Genomic DNA, 27202 nt, shown 5'->3' with positions numbered 1-27202 from the left:
TATCTTGGGGTGCCACTTCTTCCTGGTATCAGAGTAGGGAGGAGGGTTCATCAAGTTAAGGGGCTGCAGCTGAAATATTAGCTTCAGGGTAAAGCAGCAGGTAGCAGGAACCACGGAAAATATTATTAACAAGAACAGCAGTAATAGTCATGATCCTTAGAGGAACTATTACTTCCCATTCATATATCCATTGAAAGGAGAAGTTCTCTAATCTCCACAAGTGATAATACGAGAACACTCATAACTTCTCTCTGCTTCCTTAACCACTGCACCTACAGGCAGGAGAATGGGAAAGTTTGGGAGGCACACCTCACCATGCTTGGCTCAGCCCTGCTATGCTCTCTTCTTTCGGGTCTGCTGCCTCCACCAAAGGAACATTCTGGTTTGCCTGGATCCAGGTGGTGAATAATCCACCTTATTAGGGAGACCTGCTGCTGTCTCACTGTGCCATTGGGGGCTAAGTCCATCTAGTTCAGGAATTAAGTATCAGCAAGCCCATCTGGCCACAGATCTAAAATCACTTTCTCCAATCAGCTTTATCTGAAATAAAACTAATATTGCATTTTGATCTCCACCTCTAATTCCTGCCTTTCTTCCCCTCTTTCTCCATATTGGTTCTGAATTTCAGAGAGGAAGAGAAGCACTACATACCAGATACCCTACAACCCTAATAATAAAGACTAATTTGGGGACACTTTTAAAAACAGATGAAGCTAATAAACTAGACAACAATAACACGGGAGAAGAGAGAACAGAGTTACTGAGTAAATGCAATGTCTCTTAAGTCAAATGCAGCATACTCAAAATTTAAGGATAACGTCTAATAGAAATAGAATATACATCTTCCAGGACGCTGAAGAAGGAAAAAGGGAAGAAAATCAATCCAATCGGAATCAGAAAAACCCCAAATAATAAGGAAAAAAATGGTAAATAGAACACATAGTTGGTAGAAATAAATCCAGTGATCAGCAATCCTAATGGAAGTAAACACTGAATTCAGCTGTTAAAAAGCAGAAATTATCTGAACTGAAATACAAATTCTATACGTATACCCTTTGCAAGCATAAAAGACAACAACGCACAAAATTTGAAGTAAAATTATGGAAAAAAAATACCAAATACTAAACAAATGAAGGCAGAAAACAATACTAATCAGATGAAATAGAATTTAAGACAATGAGGGCGCTGGCTGGTTCAGTCGGTAGAGCATGTGACTCTCGATCTCAGAGTTTTAAGTTTGAGCCCCACATTGGGTGTAGAGATTATTTACATTACTTATTATTATTATTATTATTTAAAAATAAAATCTTTAATAAAAAAGAATTTAAGGCAATAATATTAGGTATTAAAAGGGGCTACCATTGGGGTTCCTGGCTGGCTCAGTTCATAGAGCATGGGACTCTTGATCTCGGGGTCGTGAGTTCAAGTCCATGCTGGACATGGAGGCTACTTAAAAAAAAGGGGGGTTATCATTTAACAATAAAAAGAACAATTACCAAAAAATTATAATAATTCTGACTTTCATGCACCCAAAAATATAGTCTTAAATACATATAAAGGTAAGTAATGATACATATACTAAAGGAATTATTAAATCCCCCCATCATGGTGGGTATTTTTTAAAAAAGATTTTATTTATTTATTTGAGAGAGAGAGAGAGAGAGAGAGACAGCACAAGCAGGGGAGGGGCAGAGAGGCAGGGAGCCTGACCCAGGGCTCGATGCCAGGACCCCGTGATCATTACCTGATTGTAGTTGGTATTTTTAACACATCTCTCAAGAACTGATACAGAAAGCTTACAAATAATTAGGAAATATAAAGTATCTCAAACAACACAATTGCTAAGCTTGCTCTAACAAACATATACAGAATCCTGCCCCCAATAATTAGGGAAAACAGAAAATTACTAGAGAGTGACACACTCCAGTCACAACAAATACCAAAGAATTCATTTCATACGCAGCACATTTCATATCACAACGCAATATCGTCAGAAATTTAAAACCCAACAAAGCAATTTAGAAATTTTATCGCTTTCAAAACTAAAAAGCATTTTAAGATAGATTGATCAATCAATTGACAGATAAAATATATGAAAGGACAACTAGACACAGAGAAAAGATGATAAGATACCATAAAAATATTTAATAATACATTATTTAATAATACATTGGGTATCCCTTTCCATGTTGATAACTATAGATCCATACCATCATTTTAACAATGACATAGTACTTTGAGGTCTGAATGAACCATAACGTGTTTGTTGTGGAACCATTTATGAGTCAACCTCTTGGTTATGTGGCAGAGACGGCAGTTTGTTCCCAAGACCCCTTCTTCTCTTCTTCCCTCATAACAAGGCTCCTAGTTTTTACCTGGCAGGTGCTGTCTAGAATAAAGCCTTATTTCCCAGGTTGCTTTGCTGGTGGATGTGGCCATGTGACCAAACGAAAGTATCATGTTCAACTTTCAGGATGTATCCTTAGAAAGAACTGTGCCCTTCTTCCTTCCTATCTTCCTCGTGTTATCTTTATACCCTACTTCTTGTGTGTATGGATGAAACATTTGGAGATCAATTAGCTATCTTGGACTACAAGGTAGATCCTCATGTTTACAAGATTGTAGATGCAAGATAGAATGAACCTGTGTCACTGTTAATCATGGAGTTGCAATATGGATTGCTTATCTCAACATTTGCATGCAAGAAAATAAATATCTACCTTATTTAAGTTTTATTATTTGGGATTTCCCTGAATAACATGTTTTCCCAAATATTTTGCTGTAATGATCAGCTGCTATAAGCATTCCTTTGTGCCTGTATTTCCCTATTTCTTGTAATGGAATGGATAAGTCATGGGTTATATCCTTGTATCTATTTTTAAAAAGATTTTATTTATTTATTTGAGAGAGAGCAGCAAGCAGACCCCCTCCTGAGCATGGAGCCAAACATGTGGCTTGATCTCACCACCCTGAGATCATGACCTGAGCCTAAATCAAGAGTTGGATGCTTAACTGAGTGAGCCAACCAGGCGCCCCTGGGATATAACCTATTGAAAGTTTTTCAGATGTATTGCCAAATTTCACTTTGTCAATCAGATGGGCCAAAAATAAGGTTGTACTTTTTAGATTACTGAAATGGTTAGACATTTTTAAAAACTGTTTGTCATTTGTGTTTATTCTATGTTGCTTTTGTAAGTTCCTTAACCATTTTTCTATCAAAGCATTCTTTTTCTTATGGACTATAGAAGACTATATATTGAATATTTAATCCTTTGTCTGTCTTACTTATTATAAATATTTTCTTCAGTCAGTTCATTGTTGTTAAACACTGATTGTGGTATTTTTATGTAGAATTTTTTTTAAAGGATTTTATTTGTTTATTTGATAGAGAGAGCACAAGTAAACAGAGTGGCAGGTAGAGGGAGAGAGAGAGAAGCAGGCTCTGTGCTGAGCAGGGAGCCCAATGCAGGGCTCTATCCCAGGACCCTGGGATCACAACCTGAGCCAAAAGGCAGCCACTTAACCAACTGAGCCACCCAGGTGCCCCTTTATGTGGAATTTTAAAAGCTTATCAGGACTTAGCTTTCTGTCTTTGGTATCATTTTTAGAAAGTTGTCTCTTCTTATAGACTGTAGGAATATTTGCCTATGATACCCATAATACTTGTATGTGTTGTTTTATTTTTATTTGACTTAGTTAGAAATTATTAACCCATCTGGCATTGATTTTGTTATATTGTAGGGATATAAATTTTTATTTTCCCAAGTGATTAACCAAACCTTTCACCTTTTATTAAATCAGTCATCCTTTATCCCCTAATACAAAATGCCATTTCTAGGAAAAACTAAATTCTCCTTATATACAAGATCACTTATGAACTTTCAGTTCTGTTCTATTAATCTATATATCTATTTCTATATCTATTATCTATTATCAGTGCCATAACTTAATCTAGCTTTTAAATATTTGTATAATAGTTGATATGGCATCTCCTTCCTAATAAATCTTTTAAAACTTCTCAAAATGAACTTTATGCCTTTTTTTTTACATTCTGACAAAACAACAAAAGACAAATTCTGCTAAATTGGAACTTACATTTGAATTTCATCATAGTTTTAGACTGATTTGCAATCATTTGACCCATTTTCATGATTGACTCATCAATATGATATTGATATGACACCAATATGATATTTTTAATTTTCAAATGAAGTCACTTTGATCTTTTTCTGAGAGGTTATTGGACCCTGGAAATTAACTAGCTCATGAAGCCTCTTGCGTGAGAGTAGGGAAGTCATAAAAGAAGCCTTTGCCTCCAGTGTGCTAATATTCCACTAAAGGTCATTAAGATTGCATTGAATTGACGTGAAATCATGTAAAATAGAAATAAAACTCTCCATAACTTTATGATTCTAAATACACCACCCGGTACTTAGATCTTGCAAAGCTGGCTGGAATGACAAATGACAGTCAGAGCAGAGTGGGATGGATCTGGAACGGTAAAGCACGGGCTAAAAAGCATTGCAGATGTCAGCAGTAGCATTTGGATGGAGCAAGGCAAATTCCGAGGTGGATTCCCATGCATTCTAGGCTAGCAAAGATAATATGAATGCACAATAATTTTTAAAAAGGGAAATTAGGGAGAAGGAACCAACTGTTAGAAAACTTTTCAATATGGATCAGTAATACGGATTTCACTAGAGCAAAATTTTGACTTACAGTTTCTGAAAAGGGGAGCAAAAAACCAAAACGGTGCTTAAGAAAGATCATTCTTGCTCCAACGAGCTCATAAGTGTGGAGTAAGAAGGTGATTGATTAATAGACTGTTAAAGAAAGGGGCACAACAATTTTTTTTTGGAATATAATTTATTTACTCGATAATTTCTGCCTAGAACTGTGTTAGCACGAAAATGACTTTGTTTGCGCCCCAACATCTACTTTTACAAGGCCCTCGTGACGGATTTCTAATAACACCACTTACGAAGAGGGAGACATTCCCCAGGTACTTCTGTACATTGCTCAACAGAAATTTAACTGCCCAAGTGGATGTGTGATTGATGTTATTCAATGATTAATGCTGCAAACTCCCTACTTTCTCCTCTGCAGCAGAAATCTCCATTTAACCCCTTGGGATATGTAAGTGCCTCATTTCTTAAGAAACTACAGGGAGATTAGGGAGAAGGGAAGGCTTTGCAAAGCAATTAGGAGGAGGACAGTTGAATCCATCCTCCCCCTTATTGGAAAGCAGCTCTGACCAAGGTACCGCTTCTTAAAATACACTTTACTTCCAAAGGAGTTTGCAAGAAAATTTGAAGAAATATAAGAGGGATAAATCAAACAGCCTTTAGGACAACTTCTGGGTTTTGTTTTTGTTTTTGTTTTTCTTTCAGGGCCTTGAGTCCAACAGCAGAAAATCTCCCTGAAATAAGCATTTCTCAGTGCATCAGAGATGCTTTCCAGTCTGCAAAAGCCACTTTCTTGTAGCATGAATATTTTATTTTTTTCTCATCATGTAACTGACATCTACATGATGCAAAGCAAAATACTTTCGGTTCTTGTTGTTGCTGCTGTTCACAACTGGAAGAGTTCTCTGGAGTTGGATCCATCCTACAAAAGAGAGCTTCGAAAGAGGTACTTCTTCTTGTGCCTTTAATTCCTCTTCACTTTCACTTTGTCTTAATTGACAGCAGTGACATGAGACAGTATGAGAAAAGATGAAAAAGTGCTGCATGTTAAGTATGGGCTGGTTTGGGGGGTTTTGTTTTGGAAATGCACATTTAATTGTTGTTTTCATTTTTTTTTCCAAATATTTTATTTATTTATTTATTTATTTATTTACTTGACACAGAGAGAGAGAGAGAGATCACTAGTAGGCAGAGAGGCAGGCAGAGAGAGAGGAGGAAGCAGGTTCCCTGCTGAGCGGAGAGTCCGATGCGGGCCTCGATGCCAGGACCCTGAGATCATGGCGTGATTCGAAGGCAGAGGCTTAACCCACTGAGCCACCCAGGCACCCTACCTGTTGTTTTTAAAGCCCAGTTCCCTCTCAGACCTGGTGTGGCCACCCATGTCCCTAAGCATCTTCTTTGGACCTCAGGGGCTATTACGGAAGAGTCTCCCCACTAGGAATGTCATGGGGGAGAAAAGGGAAACAGGGACTGAGGATACCCCTAATCCTATTCCTGTTCTTGGAAAAAGCCCTTCTGTTGTGGTTCCCAGAAGATTTAGGAATATTGAAACAACATATTTAATTAAAGTAAAAATTATTTTCTCCATTAGCTATACATTTTTATATAAATAATAAATGTTCATGGCAACAACCGATCAAACAAAAGAATAAACAGAACAAAAACAAAACTAAGAAGAAAGAAAGAGAGCAAAAAATGGCATGGGACAGAGTAATATACTAATGAAAAGTTCTATTCTTCCACTTCCTGTGGTTTTTCCAGAGCATAGACATAAAATATTTATTTTAGACAAATGGGATTATATTATATATGTTCTCTAACTTTTTTTTTTTTCACATAACAGTTTATTTCGGACTTCTTTCTAGTAGCATATGTAACTCCTTCCTTCCTATGAACATCTGCTGGCAAGCATGTACCAAAGAGCCGGATTCTATGGATTCTTATGGACAGGTCTTCAGCGGATTTTGGCTATGTACAAATGATATGACAATGATTTTTCTTCTCTTACAGATTTTATTTATTTGTCAGAGAGAGAGAGAGAGAGAGAGTGAGCTCAAGCAGGGGGAGCGGCAGATGGAGAAGCAAGCTCTTCCCTGAGCAAGACACGGGACTCAATCCCAGGACCCCGGGATCATGACCTGAGCCGAAGGCAGCCACCCAGCCGACTGAGTCACCCAGGCGCCCCGACAATGATTATTCTCGTTCACATGTGTAAAAAACTATAAATATCTAAATGGAACTGGAAGATCAAAAGATGTGTAGTTTACATTTAAAAGTAAAATTTACATGTTAACATTTAATACATCCTGCCAAGTCACTCTTGAAAAAGGTTGTATCAATTTACACTCCTACTGATGGTACCTGAGACTGCAGATGTCTCATGCCTAAAACAAATATTTTCATCCCTGGCAATATGAAAGAAAAGAAAAGAATTCACTTCTCAGTTTTAGAAGTTTTCATTTCTTCAATTATAACTCAGCTTGAACTTTGTATATATTTATCAGTCAGTTTTTTCACTGCAAATAAACCATTCATTGTTTTTCAGTGGACTTGTTTACCTTTGTATCAATATGTAAGAACATTTAACATAAGGAAATTAACACCTTGTCATGTGTATTAAAATGGTTTTCCAAGACTGTGTAATAAACATTCTACATTAAAAGGATATTCCAAGTTTTATAAGTAGACCCCTTATCCAGGGCAAATTTGATTTAAAATCATTTCTATTTAACTCTCTCGCTAGGGAAACTGGATTTAATCATTTTTTCCAAAGAAAGTGCATTCTCCTATTTGATTTAATCTTAAAATAGTTGTTTGATATAACTTTAATATAATCATTACCTCAAAGATAGATTTGTTTCAGAAAGAAGTAAAAATTAGGAAAGAACAATGAAAAATCAAAGAATGATAACCATCTTCATACCTCATTGAAATCTTTTTCTCTTTTTTTTTAAGATTTACTTATTTATTTTAGAGAGAGAGAGAGAGAGAGAGAGCACAAACAGGAGGGGCAGGGAGAGGGAGAATCTCAAGCAGATCCCACGCTGAGTGGGGAGCCTAACCTGGGGCTCAATCCCACTACCCCGAGATCAGGACCTAAGCTCCTAAACTGAAACCAAGAATCAGACAGACACTTAACCACTGCACCACCAAGGCACCCCTCATGAAATCTTTAGAATAAAAGAAATTAGGAATATGAGGCATAGAATATTCATGAGGAACTGTCCTTAATTACTTCAACAATTTTTTTTCTGCATCTTTCTACTGCAACTCTCTCTTTGGAGGATGTATTCCAGACTCCCTCTCTTTATCCACGTCTCCTACCTTTCCAAAATTATCACACGTATCCTCGGGAATTTCATATTTTTTTTGAGGGAAATAACGCTTGACTTAAAAGTTAATCACTGTTAGATTCCATACACAACTTTATCGGAACGTCATTGTCCAAGGCTCAGATCACCAGGCAGGCAGTCCATCAGCTGTTTCTACCTTACTTGACTTAACTAATGCTCATCAGAGTGTTATCTCTGGGAATTTGGGCATAATGACGCTGCATGAAGTAGTCTAAATACTGAAGGTTAGAGACTGGGTGGCTCAGTGGGTTAAGCGTCTGCCTTCAGTTCAGATCATGATCCCAGGGTCCTGGGATCGAGCCCCCCATCAGGCTCCCTACACAGCAGGGAGCCTGTGTCTCCCTCTCCCTCTGCCTCTGCTGCTCCCTCTGCTTGTGCTCTCTCCCTCTCTGTCCAATAAACAAATAAAATCTTTAAAAAAAAATACCGAAGGCTAATTTATGTAAAATGAAATTCTTTAATTTTTCTGTTTCTGAGAATCTTATCATTCTACGATTTAACCCCTAAAATTCTATGAACTTACGACTCTAGGATTTTATATGGAGATAACTATTAACCTATGCGTGCAAACCACCGTTTCAAGTTCCAAGTGGTTTTTAACACTCATTTGTTTTTCAGTCATCTGACTGACTTTAAGAAATAAATTATTCCTTGGATGAAAGAGTCTATCAAATTGCAAGCATCATAATGAACTGACTAAATTAAAATCAGACAAAATTAAAGAGAGGTAGAGAAAATAACATGCTGGAGGCTAACATTTTTTGTTTATTTTTAAATACAATGAAGCGAGGGTTATTGAAAACATTTCATTGAATACTTTTATTTATCATACACGATATTATTATTATCTTACTGATATTTATTTTTCTATTTTTCTATTTTGTTTTTGTTTCTGTTTGGGCAAGGGATTTTGTTTTTGTTTTGTCTAAGCAAAGGGAAAAAGAGAGGACATATCAGAAAACAGGCAGACTTTCGGCCCACAGATTATCTGGATGTGGTAACATATACGGACCTTCCCATTCATTACACCAATATTTACTGAACACCTACTGAGATGAAGTTGAGTAGGAACTGAATTAAAAGCATTTGAAATCTGAGTCAAGGGCTGTGTGAACCTTTTTAAAGCCTCAGGTATTCACTGAGCTGAGAACCTGCTCAGAAATCCCAAGTCAGTCTACCCCAAAATAAATTCAAATTTTAGTTATGGTAATAAGAGTTGTGGAACTAGAACTCAATTGTTGTTCGATGACTGCAGTTCTTTAAAAATTCCTTTATATTACATTCATAAGACAAAGGTGGTTTTGGGGGTGGAATGTCAGTACTGCTCATTTAATAAAGCTTTTACTTTCATATGTAACAGAATTATTATTGATTGTCACTCTTGTTGCTCTCTGAGGATAAATTCTTGTAGCTGGAGGGCTGCCAGTTCACTGCGTGCTGGCATGAGCTAGGGTACTGGGGCTTGGTGACTGAATTACCCAACTTAACAGGCAAGGTGGGTGGCAAACAGGAGGACTTGAGGGAAAATCCTGGGGGCAGGAGTATCGAGTGAGTCTCCCGCTGAGACTGTGTTGCAGAGCGTATCCTTACAGGTGACTTCGGATCACTGGGGGTTTGGGGGCAGGGGTGGGGTCAGAGATGTTCGAGGAAGTGAGGGGTGGAACTTTGCATAATGTGGGGCACAACTTTTTATGATGGCACCTCAGATCTTCTTTAAGGACCGAGGACTGATTGTATTTCTTGTGGAAGCCAGTAAATAGAAAAGATGAGGTCAAGATCGGTTCCAGATAAAAACAATGCAATACAGATGAAGAGGAGAGGAGATGCCTCAGTAACATACACGGAAAATTAAAAATAAAAAACCCAGGAGAATTATATGTCAAATGCTTTGCCATTTGGTTGTGCCGGGGCTTGCTACTGGGCCCATGGGACACTGCTCAAGGCACAGTGGCCTGCCTCTCTAGAATAGCAATCAGAATTTTCTACAAACACATTCAGGGATTAAACCTTTCCAAAGCAGACCTCTATGGGTGGCTTATTAAAAGAAATTACACACACATAATCCTCCACAGAATTTTAAGTCTTGAGGGAGCCCAAAGCCAAATGATCGTGTTTTTTAAGTTGATTGAGAATTTTTTTCCTTTTGCAAAACACATAATAAATTCTTAAAAGTCTATTTAATTTTCCTAGTCAGATTTTAAAGGAGAAAACAAACAAACAAACCCGAGTGTTTCTATGCAGCCCCTCCTCCGTTATCAGATATTTCAGACACTTTCACACTGTTCTCTTCTCAATCATCTAGACAGCAAATCTCTTTGAACCAGCGTCTAATCCTAATATGGGGGAGAGTAGGTTGTCTTTAAGCTCCTCAGTCCTTAATGTCAGTAACTTTCCTATGCAGGGCTGTGCTCTCTGGGAATGCCCAAGTCTCCACAGGCTTCGTAAGAAATTTCTGGTTCCAGAAGCGCTTGTTCGCTCGCAGATTGGTAAGTGATTTGCATGCTAGTCCGGGACGTTGGAAATGCCTCCCTGATTTCTACCATGAAGGGGGAAGAAATTAGATGATGACAGAATGTATGGGAAAGCTCTTTATAAGGCAGCAACAAAATATAGTTCTCTAGTCTCAACAGCAGACACAGTGAACAAAACCATTTCTAAAAGAGCCACGAGGCAAAGGAAAAGTACTTGCTTATGAAACTGGAATTATTAATAATGAGGTACAGCGATACACCAAATACCATAAAGATTCATTTTCTTGTATATACTGAGGTGCTGATATTATTTTTTTTTTTGAGAGAGAGAAAGTGAGGGCGTGCGCACGCGCACGTGCATCCATGAGCAGTGGGGGAGGGGCAGAGGGAGGGAGGGAATCTTGAGCAGGTTTCATGGTCAGTGTGAAGCCTGACACAGGGCTCCTGGGATCGATCTCATGACCCTGATATTGTAACCTGAGCTGAAATCAAGAGTGGAATGCTCAACCTACTGAGCCATCCAGGAGCACCAAAGTTTTTAAAGGCTCAGTTGGACTTACATGATCTTTTAAAAGACTCCGTTTCTTTTTGAATATAGCCTGTCTCCCATTCGCCCCTCTCTCCCTGTGTCTCCCTGAGACATAGCAGGTGCACAATGGAACTTCTCCTTCTGTCTTCCCACCCTGAACCATTCTTTCATCTCCTCCACCCCTTTCTCCCTTTCTGTATTTCATTCAAGGTGGTTTCCTCAACTATATCTTCCACTGCACTAATTTTCTCTTCTGATGTGTCTAATATGGTAATTTAACTTATTCAGTGAAATTGTAATGACTGCAATCTCCATTGTCAGACTTTCCATTTCTTTCCAAATCTGCCTATTCTTTATTTCCACGGCACTTTGTTTTGTTGCATGTTTTTTAAAGATCCGCTTGCTCATTCTATTTATTTTTTAGTGTCTGATTTTGTCATCTGTTGTTTTGGAGCTGATTTTTGCCTCTGATAACTCTACCATAAAGTAGCATTCCTTATGTACTTTGTAACATTTTTTTGTGGTGGTTATGAATTCATCTTCCATGGGTTTGGTTGCTTTTCTGAGAGATGGACTAAACCATGTCCTCCTCCCCAAACTCAAATATGTTGTAGTCTTAACCCCCAATGTGACAGTATTTAGACATATGACCTTTAAGGAGGTGATTTTTTTTAACATTTTTAAAAATTATCTGTATAATCAACATGGGGCTTGAACTCAAACCCTAAGATCAAGAGTTGCACGCTCTACCAACTGAGCCAGGGTGCCCCTTAAAGAGGTTATTAACATTAAATAAGGTCATAAGAGTAATCTGATATGACTAATGATGTCCTTATAAGATGTGGAAGAGACACAGGGGAGCCTAGGTGGCTCAGTAAGTTAAGAATCCAACTCTTGATTTGGCTCAGGTCATGATCTCAGGGTCTTTAGATCAAGCCCTGCTTAAGGCTCTCTCTCCCCCATTCCCTCTGCCTTCCTCTAAAAAAAAAAAAAAAAGAAAAGAAAAAAAATGCAAGACACACCAAGGATGTGCACACACAGAGGAAAGGCCATGTGAGAACACAGCAGGAAGCAGCTGTCTGCAAGCCACGCAGAGAGGCCTCAGGAGAAAGCAAACCTGCTAACATCTTGATCTTGGACTTCCAGCCTTATTCTGGTGCTTATTGCACCCAGCCTGGGGCATTTTGTTCTGGTAGCCCTAGTAGACTAGCCAGCTTCTGACCCAGAAGCTGTGAAAGTAACCTCACAGAATGCTCGGCTTCTGTCAGATTTCTGCAGGTTTCAAGGCTCTGGATGTATTTTTATGTTAATTTACTGGCTTAGAGAGTGCCTACCAAGAAATGGACTTACAGCTAGCTTTCTAGGCATATAGTATAAATTCAGACCTCTCAGGATGTGGCCTAGGTTGGTATCAGTTGCTCTCCAATGATGTCCCTTCTCTGGCTTGGGCACCATCTTGGGCTCAATTATAGCAAACATCCTTCTCCTTCCCTCAGCCAATGAGTGGAATTTTGCTAACTCTCCTGAGGCTCCAAGCTTTCTGCAGGGGACTGGCTTCAGCCTCCCTGCCCAGTGAGTCTACAGCCTTATTTTTTGCCCCCAGCTCTCCCTCCTCCTCTGCCCATCTTCATCCCCCATGGCCTTTACCCAAAGCAGAAACCCCCAGAGGTCCCTGCAGCATCGGCTTATACTTTTTGCTTAAGCTTTGGTTTCTTGCTTTCCTTCTGACATCTGGGCAATTTGTCGTTCCATTGTATACATCACTTCCATGAGTTTGTACTAGGAAGAAGTCTTTCCAATGGCATATTTGTCTGCCATGTTTGCTTTCTAGTGAGTACTAAAAGGTGGAGATTTTTCTCTAACATTCTAGAAGTAAATTTGTCTTCATGAAGTAGGACTAAATTTGTCTTCCTAGAGTAAGATTATGCGAGTTAGTTCGTAAATTCATCACAACTATTTTTTTAAAAGGTGATATTGTGGGTAGGAGATAAACTGATTCTAGGATGAGTAGCCTTCAATAATGGGATGGCGGCACTATCATCAGGGACCTTATTTCCAGACTTGACATCAGTCATACACACACACTTGCAGTTCTAGAGACAACAAATATAAGAAGTATATGTAAATAGAAAAGCAACAAAAAAGTCTTCATCTTTGCGCTTGTTATAATTACAAAGCCACCACCATCTTGTCAGCCTTTAGCACTACAATAGACTGAACGGTGGCCCCCCCAAATTCAAATGTTGAAACTCTGTCCCAATGTGATGGTATTTGGAGATGCAGCCTTTGGGAGGTACTCAGGGCTAGATGAAGTAGAGCATTTTGAGGTTAGAACCCTCAGAAGAAAATCAGTAGCTTTATAAGAAGAGGAAAACAGATCACTCTCTCCCTCTCAGCCATTTAAAGACACAGGGCAAGTCTATCTGCAAACCAGGGGGAAGGCCCTTCCTAACCAGGAACCGAATTCAGCTGGCACCTGGATCCTGGATTTCCCAGCCCCAGAACTGAGAAATAAATGTCCATCACTTAAGCCACCAAGGCCATGGTATTTTGTTAAAGCAGCCTGAGCAGACTAATACCTCCACATAGCATTCTATAGTTGGAATTCACTTTCTTACCCTCTGTTTTTACTTTCCCTACAAACTTACGAGGTAAGGTAATAAATGGTAGTTTGTGATTACCCAAATTCAGAGTATTTAATGTGCAGTCCAGTTTCGAGACCCATTTTCCCCATTTCGAGCTCTTCAGACTCTAACGTATTCTGAATTATTTTAAGTTTTCCCTCTCATTCAGCTATCTGAGGTTTGATTAAGATTAACGCATTCAACAGCCCACAGCACCAGACTTCATGCTGGGGGGTGTCAGATGATCTTACTGGTATGAAACCACCAATAAATGGCATGTCCTGGGCATAGGTCAAATGGGTGAAACGTGCATGCTGTCAGATGCTTGCAGCATTAAGCTTTCACTTAAACAACCTGGTTGGTGGGACGATGGAGAAGAAGCACAGTGCTTACGCAATCTCTCTCTCTCTCTTTTTTTTTTTTTTTTTTTTTGAGAGAGAGAGAGTATGCACATGCTTATGAGCAGCAGGGAGGCACAGAGGGACAAAGAGAGAGACTCTTAAGCAGGCTCCATGGCCAGGACAGAGCACTCCCCATCCAGGGCTCAATCTCACAACCCTTAGATAACTACCAGAGCTGAAATTAAGAGTCTGGCCACTGAAATGGCTGAGCCACCCAGGCGCCCCAGTACAATGCTCTCTTCTACTAAGTCATCATGAATTTCCATTGTGAAGTCTATTGTATGCACAGAATATGTCCATGTTTCCTGTAGCTCCAAATGAAGCTAATGAAGCTCCAAAAGGAACCAGGTGACTTTCTGCCTTTCTGCCTGTTCCATTCTATAGTTTCAACCTTACCAGTAAATCCAGCTGTCGTTAAAGGAGTCCTAGTGGGGCCTGGCTGGCTCAGTCAGTAAAGCATGCGATTTTTTTTTAAGATGTATTTATTTATTTTAGAGAGGAGAAAGAGAAAATGCATGAGTGGTAGGGGGTGCCGAGGGAGAGAGAGAATCCTTGAGCAGGGAGCATGACGTGGGGCTGGATCCAGGACCCTGAGATCATGACCTGAGCCGAAGTCAAGAGTCGGCTGCCTCACAGCGTGCGACTCTAGATCTCACAGTCGAGTTCAAACTCCACACTGGGGGTAGAGATTACTTTTAAAAAAATCATAAAGGAGTCCTTGAAGCTTTAAATTGGCTCATTCTTTCTACTTCCATTTGCAAAGCAAGTGACTTGGTTTAGTTACCCCAATGCCATTCAATTTCCGGAAATGATGACAAAGCAAGTAACACTGTAATTGCGTGAATTTCTTTGTAGAAGAGTTCTCTGCAGCCTGCCTCCTCCAGGAGGGGTCCTGGGCATCTCCTGGGGCTTCTCTATTGTAGCATCTCGGGGCCCACCCAGTCCCTACTGAATCGACGCCCACAATGTATCGAGATCCCAAGATGAGGATCACACTGGAGTCTGAGAAGCACTGGTTTACGGTTTACTGGTTTACGGTGTTCTCTCCACCTAATATAAAGTTACCTTTTTTGACTCATTAATAACATCTAGGGAACAAGATGAAAGCTTCCCTAGAAACCTACCTAACATGGCATTTTGATATTCTATTAACAATTAGGAATCACAGTAAGGTCTCCTTTTTCACATATAAGAAAACCTAATATTTAAGTCTATAAATGACTCAGAAAAACTGTTTCCATTTGGATTTAGTAGGAATGCGGCCCCACAATTGCTACATTGGAAGCAAAGAACTGCTTCCTTTCAGGTTAATGAGTTTTCCCTCGTCAGGCTGTCCTTCTCTCATGTAATCTAGACTTGCCACCACTTATTTATCTTTTTTTTATAACTGTTCTTCGTTTTAATAGGATTATGCATCCTCCCAAAATTAACAGCAATTAGACTCACCTCACAGCGCGTTATGCCAACTCACTCTGCGGCTGTCGGGGCAGGATGAGCTTACTCTTGTCTCAGTAACAGACTCTGACAACCAAAACAAAGCAGCAGGCAAAATACACGAAGAGAATTAACAATAAAGGATCACAGACGACAAGAACTTCTCACACATGATGGTTGCCTCCGCCTGTTCTACCCGCGTGGAAATAACGCTGTCCACTCTGCTAGGACTCAGAACACTGTGACACGGTCTACAAGCACGTATTTTTCAGAGAAGTTTTTAAAGACGACTCTTTAAAAGCCTTGGAAACATTAACATTCTATTTCCAAATCTAATCTATTTAATTTTATTGGAAAACATTTACGTAGCTCATCAGCACACTCTCCGGTACTGAGTAATATTTAGTATGCTGTAATCACAGGAAGGAGAGATTTAGATTAAATGCTGCTTTTTATTACTATTCAATCATCATAAGTTGTTCCACTTTTTATCTTTTTAGTCAACAGATTTCAAAGGTGGGAAAATATCTTCATTTGCAGACATACCTGTATTTATCTCCTATTATATTTTCCATTAGTGTCTACATGAGATTTATTTTCGGTGCTTTTCCAACAAAGTAAATGTGGATCTTCTAAAACCAGATGTTAATAATATAGACAAACACACTCTATCTCTTAGAGATGTTATGAGAATAAATTGGATAATATTTACATGGGGAATTTGACCTCACTAGAGATAGTATATAAATGAAATGTGAAAACAACAACAACAACAACAACAAAACTAAAGAACAAAACATTCCATTCAATTGTAGCCAAATTAACTTGACAGGACCAAATTATGTTCCGAGTAAAGGAAAGAGACCTACTAATAGTGCTCCTGCTGGTTGTGAAGAAATGTCAAATCCTAACAATCAATTCCAGGTCTGGCCGAAACCTTACACATTCAGTTTGGAGAGACACAAAACTACCTCCTTGTCTTTGTCTACATTTATTATACTCAGCATACCGGTAAAAGCCAGTATCCCAAAGACCATGACTGGTCTCTGCCTATGTTGGAGTGAATGATCAAAATTATTTTTAACCTCTTTCTACGTTTAGTAACATACAAGGATTGTTAATGTAGCACGGATATGAACAGAGGATTTAAAGACCTCTATAACATATATACATCTAGGCAAACAGTTTTTAATTTGTATTATCTAGAATCAAAAAAGAGCTTTTAGCAGGACAACGGGCAAAGAAGGAATCATACTTACTATTCCAGACTGAAAGGCCAAATTTTCTTAAAGTTACAGGGAAACTGTCATTTATATTCTCAGTATTATTTGAGGGACACTGGAAAGTCCCCCAATCCCACGTATTTTTCTAACATCCTGCCACAATGACCCAAACTCTACCATTTTAAATGTGTCTCAAGTGAGTGGGTGGCTCAGTTAAGTGTGTGCTTTTGGCTCAGGTCATGGTCTCAGGGTCCTGGGATCGAGCCCCTCATCAAGCTCCCTGCTCTGTGGGGAGCCTGCTTCTCCCTCTCCCTCTGCCACTGCCCCTGCTTTTGCTCTCTCACTCTTTGTCAAAGAAATAAATAAAATCTTTTAAAGAAAAATGCTTCTGAGTTAAGAAATGGCTCCATATTCATAGAAAAGGGCAAAATTAAAAATTGCAGGATGATAAAGACACGCAACGATGTAATAAACTAACACATACTGCATACCTACTATGAGCCAGACACCATTTTCCATGCTTTACCGGAACTATCTCATTTAATTCCCACTTCAGCGCTATAAAATAGGTGTCATTGTTATTCCAGCATTCAAGCTACGGTACAGGGAGGTTAAGAAGCTTGCCCAAGATTACACAGACTACAAATGGCATAGCTGGACCCCCACCCTGGCAGCCTGACTCTAGATTCCTGCTGGGAACCAACAGGTCTACCTACAAGTGTAGGAGTTAGCACTATACAATACGTTACTGGCTTTTAACAAAACATATTTATTTATTTAAGTAATCTCTGTGCCCAACATCAGGCTTGAACTCACAATTCCAAGCACGAAACTCCTGCACCCAGGTCGCCCCTACATTACCGTTTTAAAACGAATCAAACGATACTTTGCAATGATGGATACAAAGAGAAAAAATGTGAAAGCTGAAAATGTTTACACTGTGTTTAGAGCCATTGTTGCCTTTTTTCCAGGAAAGCCCAGATTTCGTGTTAGGGAAAGCCTTACCTTTCCATTTTGAACAGAAGACTCATGAACAGCAAGCACTCATCGTAGCATCTTCTTGGGTTGAAACCTTGCACCAAGAAGGCAGTACTAGATACCATGCCCAACGGAGAGCTCCGTTGTGGAGCCTCGGGTGGAAATTGGACATGCAACATGGAGATGAACTCAGAGATGTAAATTTCAGAGGATCTTCCATCGCCTGAGGTGAGTAACTGTATAACATGACGGCTAACTTCTGTAGCTAAGAGGCCACCATGAATCTTTAAATGCATAACAGCTTCTTGATACATACAATGTAAAAAAGGCCTTCAAAATTGTTCTCTGATGTCCAAAGTAGGTGCTGTCCATGTTTTTTGTTTTGTTTTCGCCCATAAAACACAGTTTTTAAAAAGAGATGAACTGATATTCTGGTTTCCCTGCTCCTAACAGAACACCGTAATATGGTTAAGTACAGACTTTTCCGTAGCAACAGAGACTGTGTATCAGGTATGAACCCTATGTATCTCCCTTGAAGAAAGCTTTAAGGTTATAACAGACAAATTCAAAATAAAGCCTATGATCCCATCACCCTGAAGCCTGCTTCCCCAATGAGCTCAAGAAAGGATTCATTGACAAATGACTCACCATGGCTTCCTATAGCTCATTTCTTTGCCTTCCTTTTTCTTTAAATGGCACTTCAGCCTTAATAGTTACAAAGGTTTCAAGAGAGGGGACTAGCGCCACCTGAAAAAGAGAAGCCAAAAATCCAATACAATCATGGTTTGCACAAGTTCAGCTCTGGGCTTACTGAATAGCACTGAGGGGGTAGTGGTTTCTCTACCTCGAGACCAAAGGCATTCATTCCCGCCACCTTTCACTGCTTTATTTAGTGCCTTTCCACTCTCTGAGCATTCCGTGAACCCTGACTGACCGCCTGTTAGCTCTATTTCTAAAATCAGTATTTTGCATAAGGGGAAAGGTAACCTGGTGGGGACGAGATCTTGAAATGTTTTCCTAAGTATGAATAAGAAACACGCTAGGAAGCCACGGAAAGTAGTGGCTAAAGGAAGTGCAAACTGGGCTTACACGGATATCGTTGCATATGCAAACTATAATTACATCCCCCGAACACTTGCCTGGGTAGAGTGGGTCCCTCCATTTGCTCACCCCAATTAGGCAGGGGGCACTGCCTAGGGCCGGAGAGTAATCTATCCACTATTGTTTTGGTGTGGGGGAAAAGTGACTGCTCTGTGCGGGGAACACTGGGCTTTGTTTTTAGCATGCAGAGCTAGGCTGGCGGACGCTATTGATTGTGCTTGGGAGAGAGGAAGTTAATGATATGTTATGAGTTTATGTACTATATTTCATCCCTATTCGGGTTTAAACAGCATCCTCCTCCAAATATTCTACTCTAAAGGTTGCAGGCTGAAAAGTGAAACAGATGGTCCAGTTTTATATTTCTTTTCCTTTAGAATTTCTTATGCAGCTCAGGGACCTCATTCTTCGGGGATCTCAAATTATATTTCAGCCCATTAAATGTGTATCAGTTTTGATACTCAGATGGTGCATAAGAACGATTCAAAATCCGCATGGCCACAGCCTTTGCTGGTTCTTAGTATGCCCTGTGCTGTTCATTTTAATTGAAAATATTCTAAAAGCAAGATTGATGTGTTTTCTATCCCCCTAAAATAGAAGCAGGTTCTGGGCTCATAATTGAGCACTCATAAGGCCCCTCTCCTTATTAACATGCCCTCTCTAATTTGTGCCTCTGTTTGTACAATATAAATGGCCTTTAACGGCCCTTCACTCATACAATGGTCTCACTAACCCAAAGAAAATTAGTAGCAGGCAAAAGCCTATTTTTACTGACACAGAGACAAAAATGCTAATTACCTTAAAATATTCTCAAGTGTATATCTTTGGCATCCTTCCAGGCAAGGCTCAAAAGTTTTTTTTTTTTTTTTTCCCTCTGTTATTTACTAGTTATAGGGAAAGTTGTTTTTGTTTTATATTCAGGCTGATACATAAGTAGGTTTATATTTATAATTAGAAATCTTTATTTGTGGTCCAGAGTACTGGTGATAGGTAAAGCATTTGGTTTGCTTTCAACCTGCTCATGCGTACACTTGAGAGAGTTGCCCATTTTGATAATTATGTTTTGTGCTATTTTTGTTAAGGCACTTGGAGACATTTGCAGAAAAATTATAATACCTAAAAATCTGAATTTATTTGAACATATTAACCACCACAAACTATTAATGTTTCCCTGGAATCTCTTTTAATCCTTTTCTGATAATTAAATTTGTTTGTCCATGTTTACTATCTGAAGCACTCCTTCAGCTCCAAAATGGTTTTAAAACTGAAACCCTGGATGTACAAAATAAGTAATAATCAAGAAAATTAAATGCGACTCACTAAATTATAATACCAGGTGTGCTGATGATACTGATATACAGAAAATGAGCTTTTCATCATTTATGTGACAAATTCTTATTGAGGAGATATCTTTAGAATATCTTGCTAGGTCTGGCTTATAAAAAGAAATAAATAAGAAATAAAAAAACTTCCTTGAGGAAGTTTCAAAATCAAGTTTGGAGGAAAAAGATGTATTTGTACTAAAAATTAAAGAAGTACAGACATATAGTAACATTGGAAGGCAACAGAATAGGAGAGCACATATGTCGGTGAAAGATGAAATGGTAATTAATGACAAAAAACAAGTAGGGTCTAGCTCAATAATAAGCAATCAACCCAGTTTTTAAAACTAGGCAAAAGATCTGAATAGAGATTTCAAAAAAAAAAAAAAAGATATACGAATAACACACACGTGAAAAGATGCTCAACATCATTAACTGTTAAGGAAATACAAATCCAAACCATCACGAGACATCACTACACACCCACCAGGATGGCTGTCATCAAAAAGACAGATAGTAACAAGTGTTGGCAAGGATGCAGCGGTGACGTCGGAACCCCTGCACATTGCTGATGGGAATATAAGATGATATGGCCACTTTGGATAACAGATGGGCAGTTCCTTAAAAATGTAAACATAAACTTACCATAAACCCCAACAATTCACTCCTAGGAATCCACCCAAGAGAAATGAAAACAGATGTCCAGACAAAGATACGTACGTGAATGTTCATAGCAGCATTTTTCGAATAGTCAGACACTCAAAACAAACCAAATGTTAATGGAATAGTATTCAGCAATAACAAGGAACCAAGTACCGACATATGTTACAACATAGATGAATGTCAAAAACATAAACTATATGAAGGAAGCCAGATCCAAAAGATTCCTTTCATGTGAAATGTCCAGAAAAGGCAAATGTATAGAAACAGTTGGCGTGTCAGTGTTTTCTTGGGGCCGGGGTGTGAAAAGGGATAAACGGCAAATGGGCAAACGGGAATTTACTGGGGTCATGGAAAGGTCCTAAAACTGGATTCTAGCGATGGTTGCACGACCCTATACACTTACTCAAAATCAATCAGTGTGCACTCACGGTGAGCGAATTTTAGGGTATGTAAAATCTACATCAATAAAGCTACTGAAGAAAAAACCAGGTTAAGTGTCCTACGTTTTCATAAGAGTGGGTGGAAGCAATAATCTGAATTTTTGGTCTTTGCTTTCATGCTGAAATGTAACTCAAACATGTACCTATACCAATAAATGGGAAGAGATCGTCACAGTTTGCAACGTCCCTTACAATTTTCACCCAATTTGCTCTTCGCATCAATCCTGCGGGGCAGGGCAAGCAAGTGTTCCAGGATCTACACTAAGCGCTACTCTTTTTCCTGAGGAAACTTCAAATGCTGTATCAATGATGTCATTTAAAAACCGAGGCCATCCTATTTATAACATAATCTGAATAAGCCAGGTAACAAATAACAAACAGGACATTACCCCAAGTACCCCCAGATGCTTTTCCAAAGTTGAGAGTCTTCCATTTGCCAAACTGTACAGAGCAACAGGGAACCCCCGCCGGGAGACTCACTCCTCTCACTCCACTCGCGGTTGACAGACGTGTGCCTCACGGAAGCCTGTGCTGCTTGGTCTCTCGGAAGCATGTGCATTTACACAGACTGAAATGCATGTCGTATCACTGTATATACAACTAGGCACACAACGACTAACATAAGCGAAGATGCCAAAAAGCCAAAAATGGAAACCATCGTATCGATCTGGTTCACAGCGAATCCTCCTTCAGTATTTCTCTTGAAAGCCCAGAAGGAGCAAAAACAAACGAATCCAACGTCGGCTGAAGCAGAAAATGACATGTTTAAGGAATGGGACTTATAAACAAAATGTCCAATTAGGTCATTTGGAAAGGCATGTGGAGTAGTTACAAATATGCTTAGACGAGTTCAAAACCACACGAAGCTCCCTTATTTCGATCATGGGTGTGTGACACAAACTCAGAGTCCTCTGCCACCAGTGCAGGACTGAAGGTTGGCCCATGGGATGAGCTCTCCCCACTTTCTGCCCAGGGAGTTAGGTGGGAAAGGAGCTCTCGATGCAGACAGTGGCCCAAGTCAGCTACACCAGAGTTTCAGCCTCCCCGTCCCAGTCTTGCGTTTGCTGATGAGTTTCAGTATACGCTACGCAACCCACCCCCCTTCCCAAAGAAGGCGCAGATGCTTGGCGTACCTTAGTGTTCTTTGTCTCCCCACATGACCTCCTAAAATCCTTTTGCAGTGACTTGTGTTTCTTAAGGACGTTTCCAGGATCTGTGATCTAAGATGAGCTGTGCCTCCTGATTATGACTTCAGACTAGCTGAGCCTAAACAAACGTACAAATCATCGGTTTCAGTTGATGGTTCTTTTGATATTTGCAAGCTGTAAAAATTTCATATAAATGTGTGCAATGCATCCCACAGGGTAGCAGAAAAAGCATAGGACTCAGGCCAAGAGACTTGTGCTGGGGTCTGGAATGAACTCGTGTGACCTTGGTGATCTCCCTCAACTTCCAAGACCTCAGTGGTCTCAACTGCAAATAAATCACCTTTTCTGGATGAAAGAGCCTTAAAGTTCTAATCATAAGTTGACAATCATTTCTTGAGATGCTATGGTTATTTGACAACATAGAAATACTTAGCTCAATAATTTCATCGAGGTCATGTGCCTCTTGGCCTAACATGCCTCCGGCCTGGTCTGAACTGCCAGGACACAACTGAGAATCTAAAAATTCACAGACACAGAATCCATCTGCCCTAGGATAAAATGCCACAGAAGTTGCAGTTTGAGGGGAAGAATGATGAAGACGGGAACCAGATATGAATTGAATGGTACTTCACAGACACATACGGTTACAAGGAAGAGGTATGTCATCCCCAACAGGCTTTTATTTATTTTCTTTTTAATGAGTCTGACAATACTTCACTGGCTTTCACGGTCCCCCATGCCCTGCTCTTCCTCAAAAGTGCTTCTGTGGCCCTTCCGAGGGTTGAAAGCCCTAAAACCTGTTCCCCCATTGCCCCCTCAACCCTTTTTGTTTTTATCTGTTTCATTTATTTGTCTTCTACTCAATAGTTTGTTCAAGAAAGAGCGCACAGATCAACCTCATCTGAAAACCACCTGATCATCAAGGTAAACGATTTCACTTAAATGCTGTACTTTCTAAAAAGTGTTATATCTACCGTTTAAAACAGAAGTCATCTCATAAGTGGTTCCAGCAAAGACTAATGGCTAGAAAGTAATTTTTCATTTATGGTTTTAGAAAAGACTATAAATGACATGCTATATTTAATTTTAGAGTCCCTGTGCACATCATTACATACTTTAATAACTATACAAATATTAATATTTGATACAAGGGATCTTCTAAATTATGGCACAATCATCACTCTGGATTGATAGAGTGCGAAGCGGGAAAACCCTGTTTAGACCATCGTAGGAGGACAGAGGGCGTTTAATGAAACAAGTTTGATGGTCTGGTCATCATGACACTGGTGCATATTTGGTGCAACTGAATCTTTGTCAAAAAGAATTTTGGGAAGAGAAACAATCAGGAACTTCGATTGCTTCCTCCAACCCTCATCCCCCTCCCCCCACCCCTGTGTCCCGTTCACCCATCTTTTCTATGAATGGTCCCTTGGTCTGCTGGTTATAATAAGTTCTTTCTGCACCATGATTCAAGTAGTTAAGAACTGGCTGTCACATTATTTTTTAAGGACACATCAATGTGGATTTGTAAGGGTGTCCTGAGGATGAAAGTGATATTGTCAAAACAAACATTCTGCACAAATCTAAGCTGATCCCAAAGACAGCAACTAATTCTCACTGTTTTCTGTTTCCCTTATCTTTATGGGGAATCCGATTCCCTAATGTTTCTATATTTCCAGCAAAATAGTTGTCCGAGTCCTAAGTAAAAGACTACCCCACTTTGAATATCACTGACTTTTCTAATTGGTCTGATTGACCCAGAGAACGTAACCAAAGAGTAAAAACAAAACGCAATGTGAGGGCCATTCCCCCATGCTTCTGAATCTCTTTATCACCCAGATAGGTTCTTTGTTACGGAGAGATTTTATAAAAAATAAATAATTTCAGCCAAAGGGCTTTCTCATTTCTGTTCCCTGAAAGTCTGTATTTTCCCCATAATAACAGATGGATTTAGATTCCTCTATAAGATGCTTTGGGGACCACTGAGATATAAAAATGACCAGTCTATTGGAATAAAGCAGAAAGGGGTGCTTTCCTCTTTGCAGAAGGCCCTCCAGGAAATAACAGGAAGTGGAAGAGCAGCTGGTGTCACCATGACACTCACTACAGAATGTCTTGGAGAGTCATGAGAATGGGAGTCATTTCTCAGCTGTTTGCAAACCCCATGGAGCTGACAGCATGATACACTCATCAGTTTGGCCTTGTCTATCTTTTGGGTCTGGCTTCCGGTAGGTTTAGATCACAGTACAAAGCAGAGTGGGAGAGAGTTCCTTTATTTTGGATGGGTGGTTCACTTACTCCTACTTTCTCTTTTCGTTTTCTTCCCGCAATATAGCCTCGATTTTTTCTAGGTCCCCATCTCTTCAAAAGGCCGACGTTCATAAACACCAACAAACTTGCTCCATAGGGAGCTGATATTTCCATGGTTCACACTCCCACCTACTTTTGTCCTTGTTATTATGGGAACCTGATTTGAGTGGGCAGACAGATAGTCCAGAACAGGATCTGGTGTGATTGTGGGGCCATCCCGGGGCTTTGGAACGAAGCCACCTTAAGTCCCCACCCTTCTGTTGCTCTATGTTCCCCTCCTGTCTCAACCTACATGCACGGCCCAGGGTCTCTGTGTTCGCCCTGGGGAAACGGTCCGGCACAACCTGGAAAATTATACCAAATGGCATCTCTGCAACCAGGTTTCAAAAACACGTCGGTTGCTACAGCGGCAGAACATTTGCAAGCTGACAGGCCAGAGGGGAAAAACAGGAATTACCAACTATCCCCAACACCATAACTGTTGTAAGAGTCTTAGAAACAGCTCTTTTGCTGGAAATGCAAAAACATGAGAGAGTTGCGACAAAGTAGGGTTCCACATGAAGATAAGGAAAGCAGAACAGCAAGAATTAATTGCTTTCTTCAGGATCAACTTAGATCTGTGCAGAATGTTCATTCTGACGATATCCTATCACTTTAATCCTAAGGACTCCATCCAAATTGGTGGCAAAGCTCTGAAGCATTGCTTCTCTTTGAACATTAGCTCGCCAGGCTACTGCCGATGAGAAGGGGGGAGGTGGGGTGGAGGAGGGAGTGAACAGGTCTCCCACACCCGCAGCCCCCAGTTCACAGTGCCTGCTTTCCTCCTCATTCAAGGCCAGCCTGATACTCAGCCGGGAAGCCTTGTGCCCTGGGACTTTTGCTACAAAAGGCAGGCGACACCACATAGCTCTAAGTGGCAAACTTGCCGGACTGCTCCTGCCGCAGAGAAGAAAGTTCCACAAACAACCCCCAGCTCCCTCCAGCCAGGTCTCGTTACACCTGGTTTCCCAAGAGCCGACTGCTTAGCCGACCTTAATAATCTCAGAGGAACGCAGGGGCAGGAGGCGGGATTCCAACTCCCTTTGCCCTAATTTATGGAGGTCTTTAGAAGTAGAAAATAAAACTTTGAACTCAGCTCATCTGAAACTTTATGATTCAGGTGTCCCACTTGCCTTTAGGGGCACCAAAGATCACTGAAGTTAGAGACGCGAAAACTTCTGGGAGCTGCAGAACAGGAAAGCGTGTCCAGACCCGACCCAGCTGGTTCTCGTACCACATTCACTTGGCAAGAGGAGCAGAAGGCCGGCTCTGCCCTTGTCCTGCTCTGATGGCTAGCATCTCCCTTCCCCACCTTACCCTTTAATCCTCTGTCCTCGACAGTCTTCCTGCGGCTAGGAAGAAGTGACCCTGTGGCCAAGGGAGCAAAAAGACAGAGAGAAAGGAGAGGGAAAGAAGGAAATGAAAGCAGCTTCGGATAAAGGGTTGCAGAGAAAAGGAAGTCAAGGGTGAAGGCATTTCCATTCCCTAGTATGGAAACCTGGGTTTTAAGGAGCAGGTCCTGCAAGGTGCTGGTCTGGGTGACTTTACACCAACAACACAGCCTAGGAAGGCCTTCTGCTTGTCTGCCTGGGCTTTTTGTTTTAATATTTATTTATTTTAGAGAGCAAGAGCGAGCGGGGGAGGCGGGGGTGGGGGGAGGGAGAGAGAATTTTAAGCAGACTCCCCGCTGAGCAGGACCCCCCCCCCCAACACACACAGGGGTCTGGATTTCAGAACGCTGAGATCATGACCTGACCCCAAACCAAGAGTGGGGAGCGTAACCCACTGAGCCACCCAGGCGCCCCCCTGGGCAAGTATTTGCAGCAACCCCACTGGGCTGTGTGAGGACTCAGCCAATTTTTGTGCATGTGCCCAGTCTGGGGCGCCGTCCTGGTGGGTGATGAATTTAATTCTGAAAGTGAGATCCCATAATTATTCAACCGAAAGCAATTTAGTGAAATTTAGAAAAATTTTACAGTAGATGTGGTCCTTTCAGTTACAGGGAAAGCCAGGCCCCAAAGGAAGGGGCGGGTTTTGGCCTCGGCTCAGGTGAGGTAGACTTCTCTCCTCTGCCCTAGGAAGTCGAAGCTTCCAGGCTGTTCCGGAGGCGGACCTCGCTCTTCTCCTTGGGGACGCCTGGAGCAAGGGCCGCCTTCAGACCATCCTTGCGGCCGAATTCGGCTGCTAAGCACGTTCCTCGGACAGGAGGCGCCCTTACTGGCAATTCCTACGGACCCGGGGTGCGAGCCAGTGTGTGCCGCTGGGGGTAGGGGCAGGGTTTGGGTTTGGAAATTACCTAGGCTCCTTACAGGTCCTGATTAGCAATGCAGAAAGAGTGCACATGTGCGGAGGCCCGCGGACGCGCGGGGCAGAGGCCGCTGCCTTCCCAGGCTCCCCGAGTATCGGCCAGCCCTCCTCTGCCACATCCTGGGGTAGGCTGACCCGGGAACCGGTTTCGCTCCTCCCAGCACCCGCTCGGGCCGG

At 40.8% G+C, this 27202-nt stretch overlaps 1 long non-coding RNA gene across 3 annotated transcripts; it reads right to left on the bottom strand.

The window, feature by feature from the left end:
- Positions 1-9: 9 nt before the first annotated feature.
- On the bottom strand, positions 10-27202 carry LOC116854527. 3 transcript variants are annotated; one of them, XR_004380178.1, is made up of 4 exons: positions 27015-27202; positions 18347-18445; positions 15510-15584; positions 10-22 (listed from the first exon to the last, which is right to left on the bottom strand). It is a non-coding gene; the product is annotated as an uncharacterized LOC116854527 (long non-coding RNA). The 3 variants fall into 3 exon arrangements; XR_004380180.1 differs by lacking the exon at positions 27015-27202 and adding an exon at positions 21702-21941; XR_004380179.1 differs by lacking the exon at positions 10-22 and adding an exon at positions 4455-4491.

This window comes from Lontra canadensis, unplaced genomic scaffold, assembly GCF_010015895.1.
Source record: "Lontra canadensis isolate GAN:19392208 unplaced genomic scaffold, GSC_riverotter_1.0 scaffold92, whole genome shotgun sequence".
Lineage (NCBI taxonomy): Eukaryota > Metazoa > Chordata > Mammalia > Carnivora > Mustelidae > Lontra > Lontra canadensis.
This window is presented reverse-complemented; position numbering and strand designations above follow the sequence as displayed.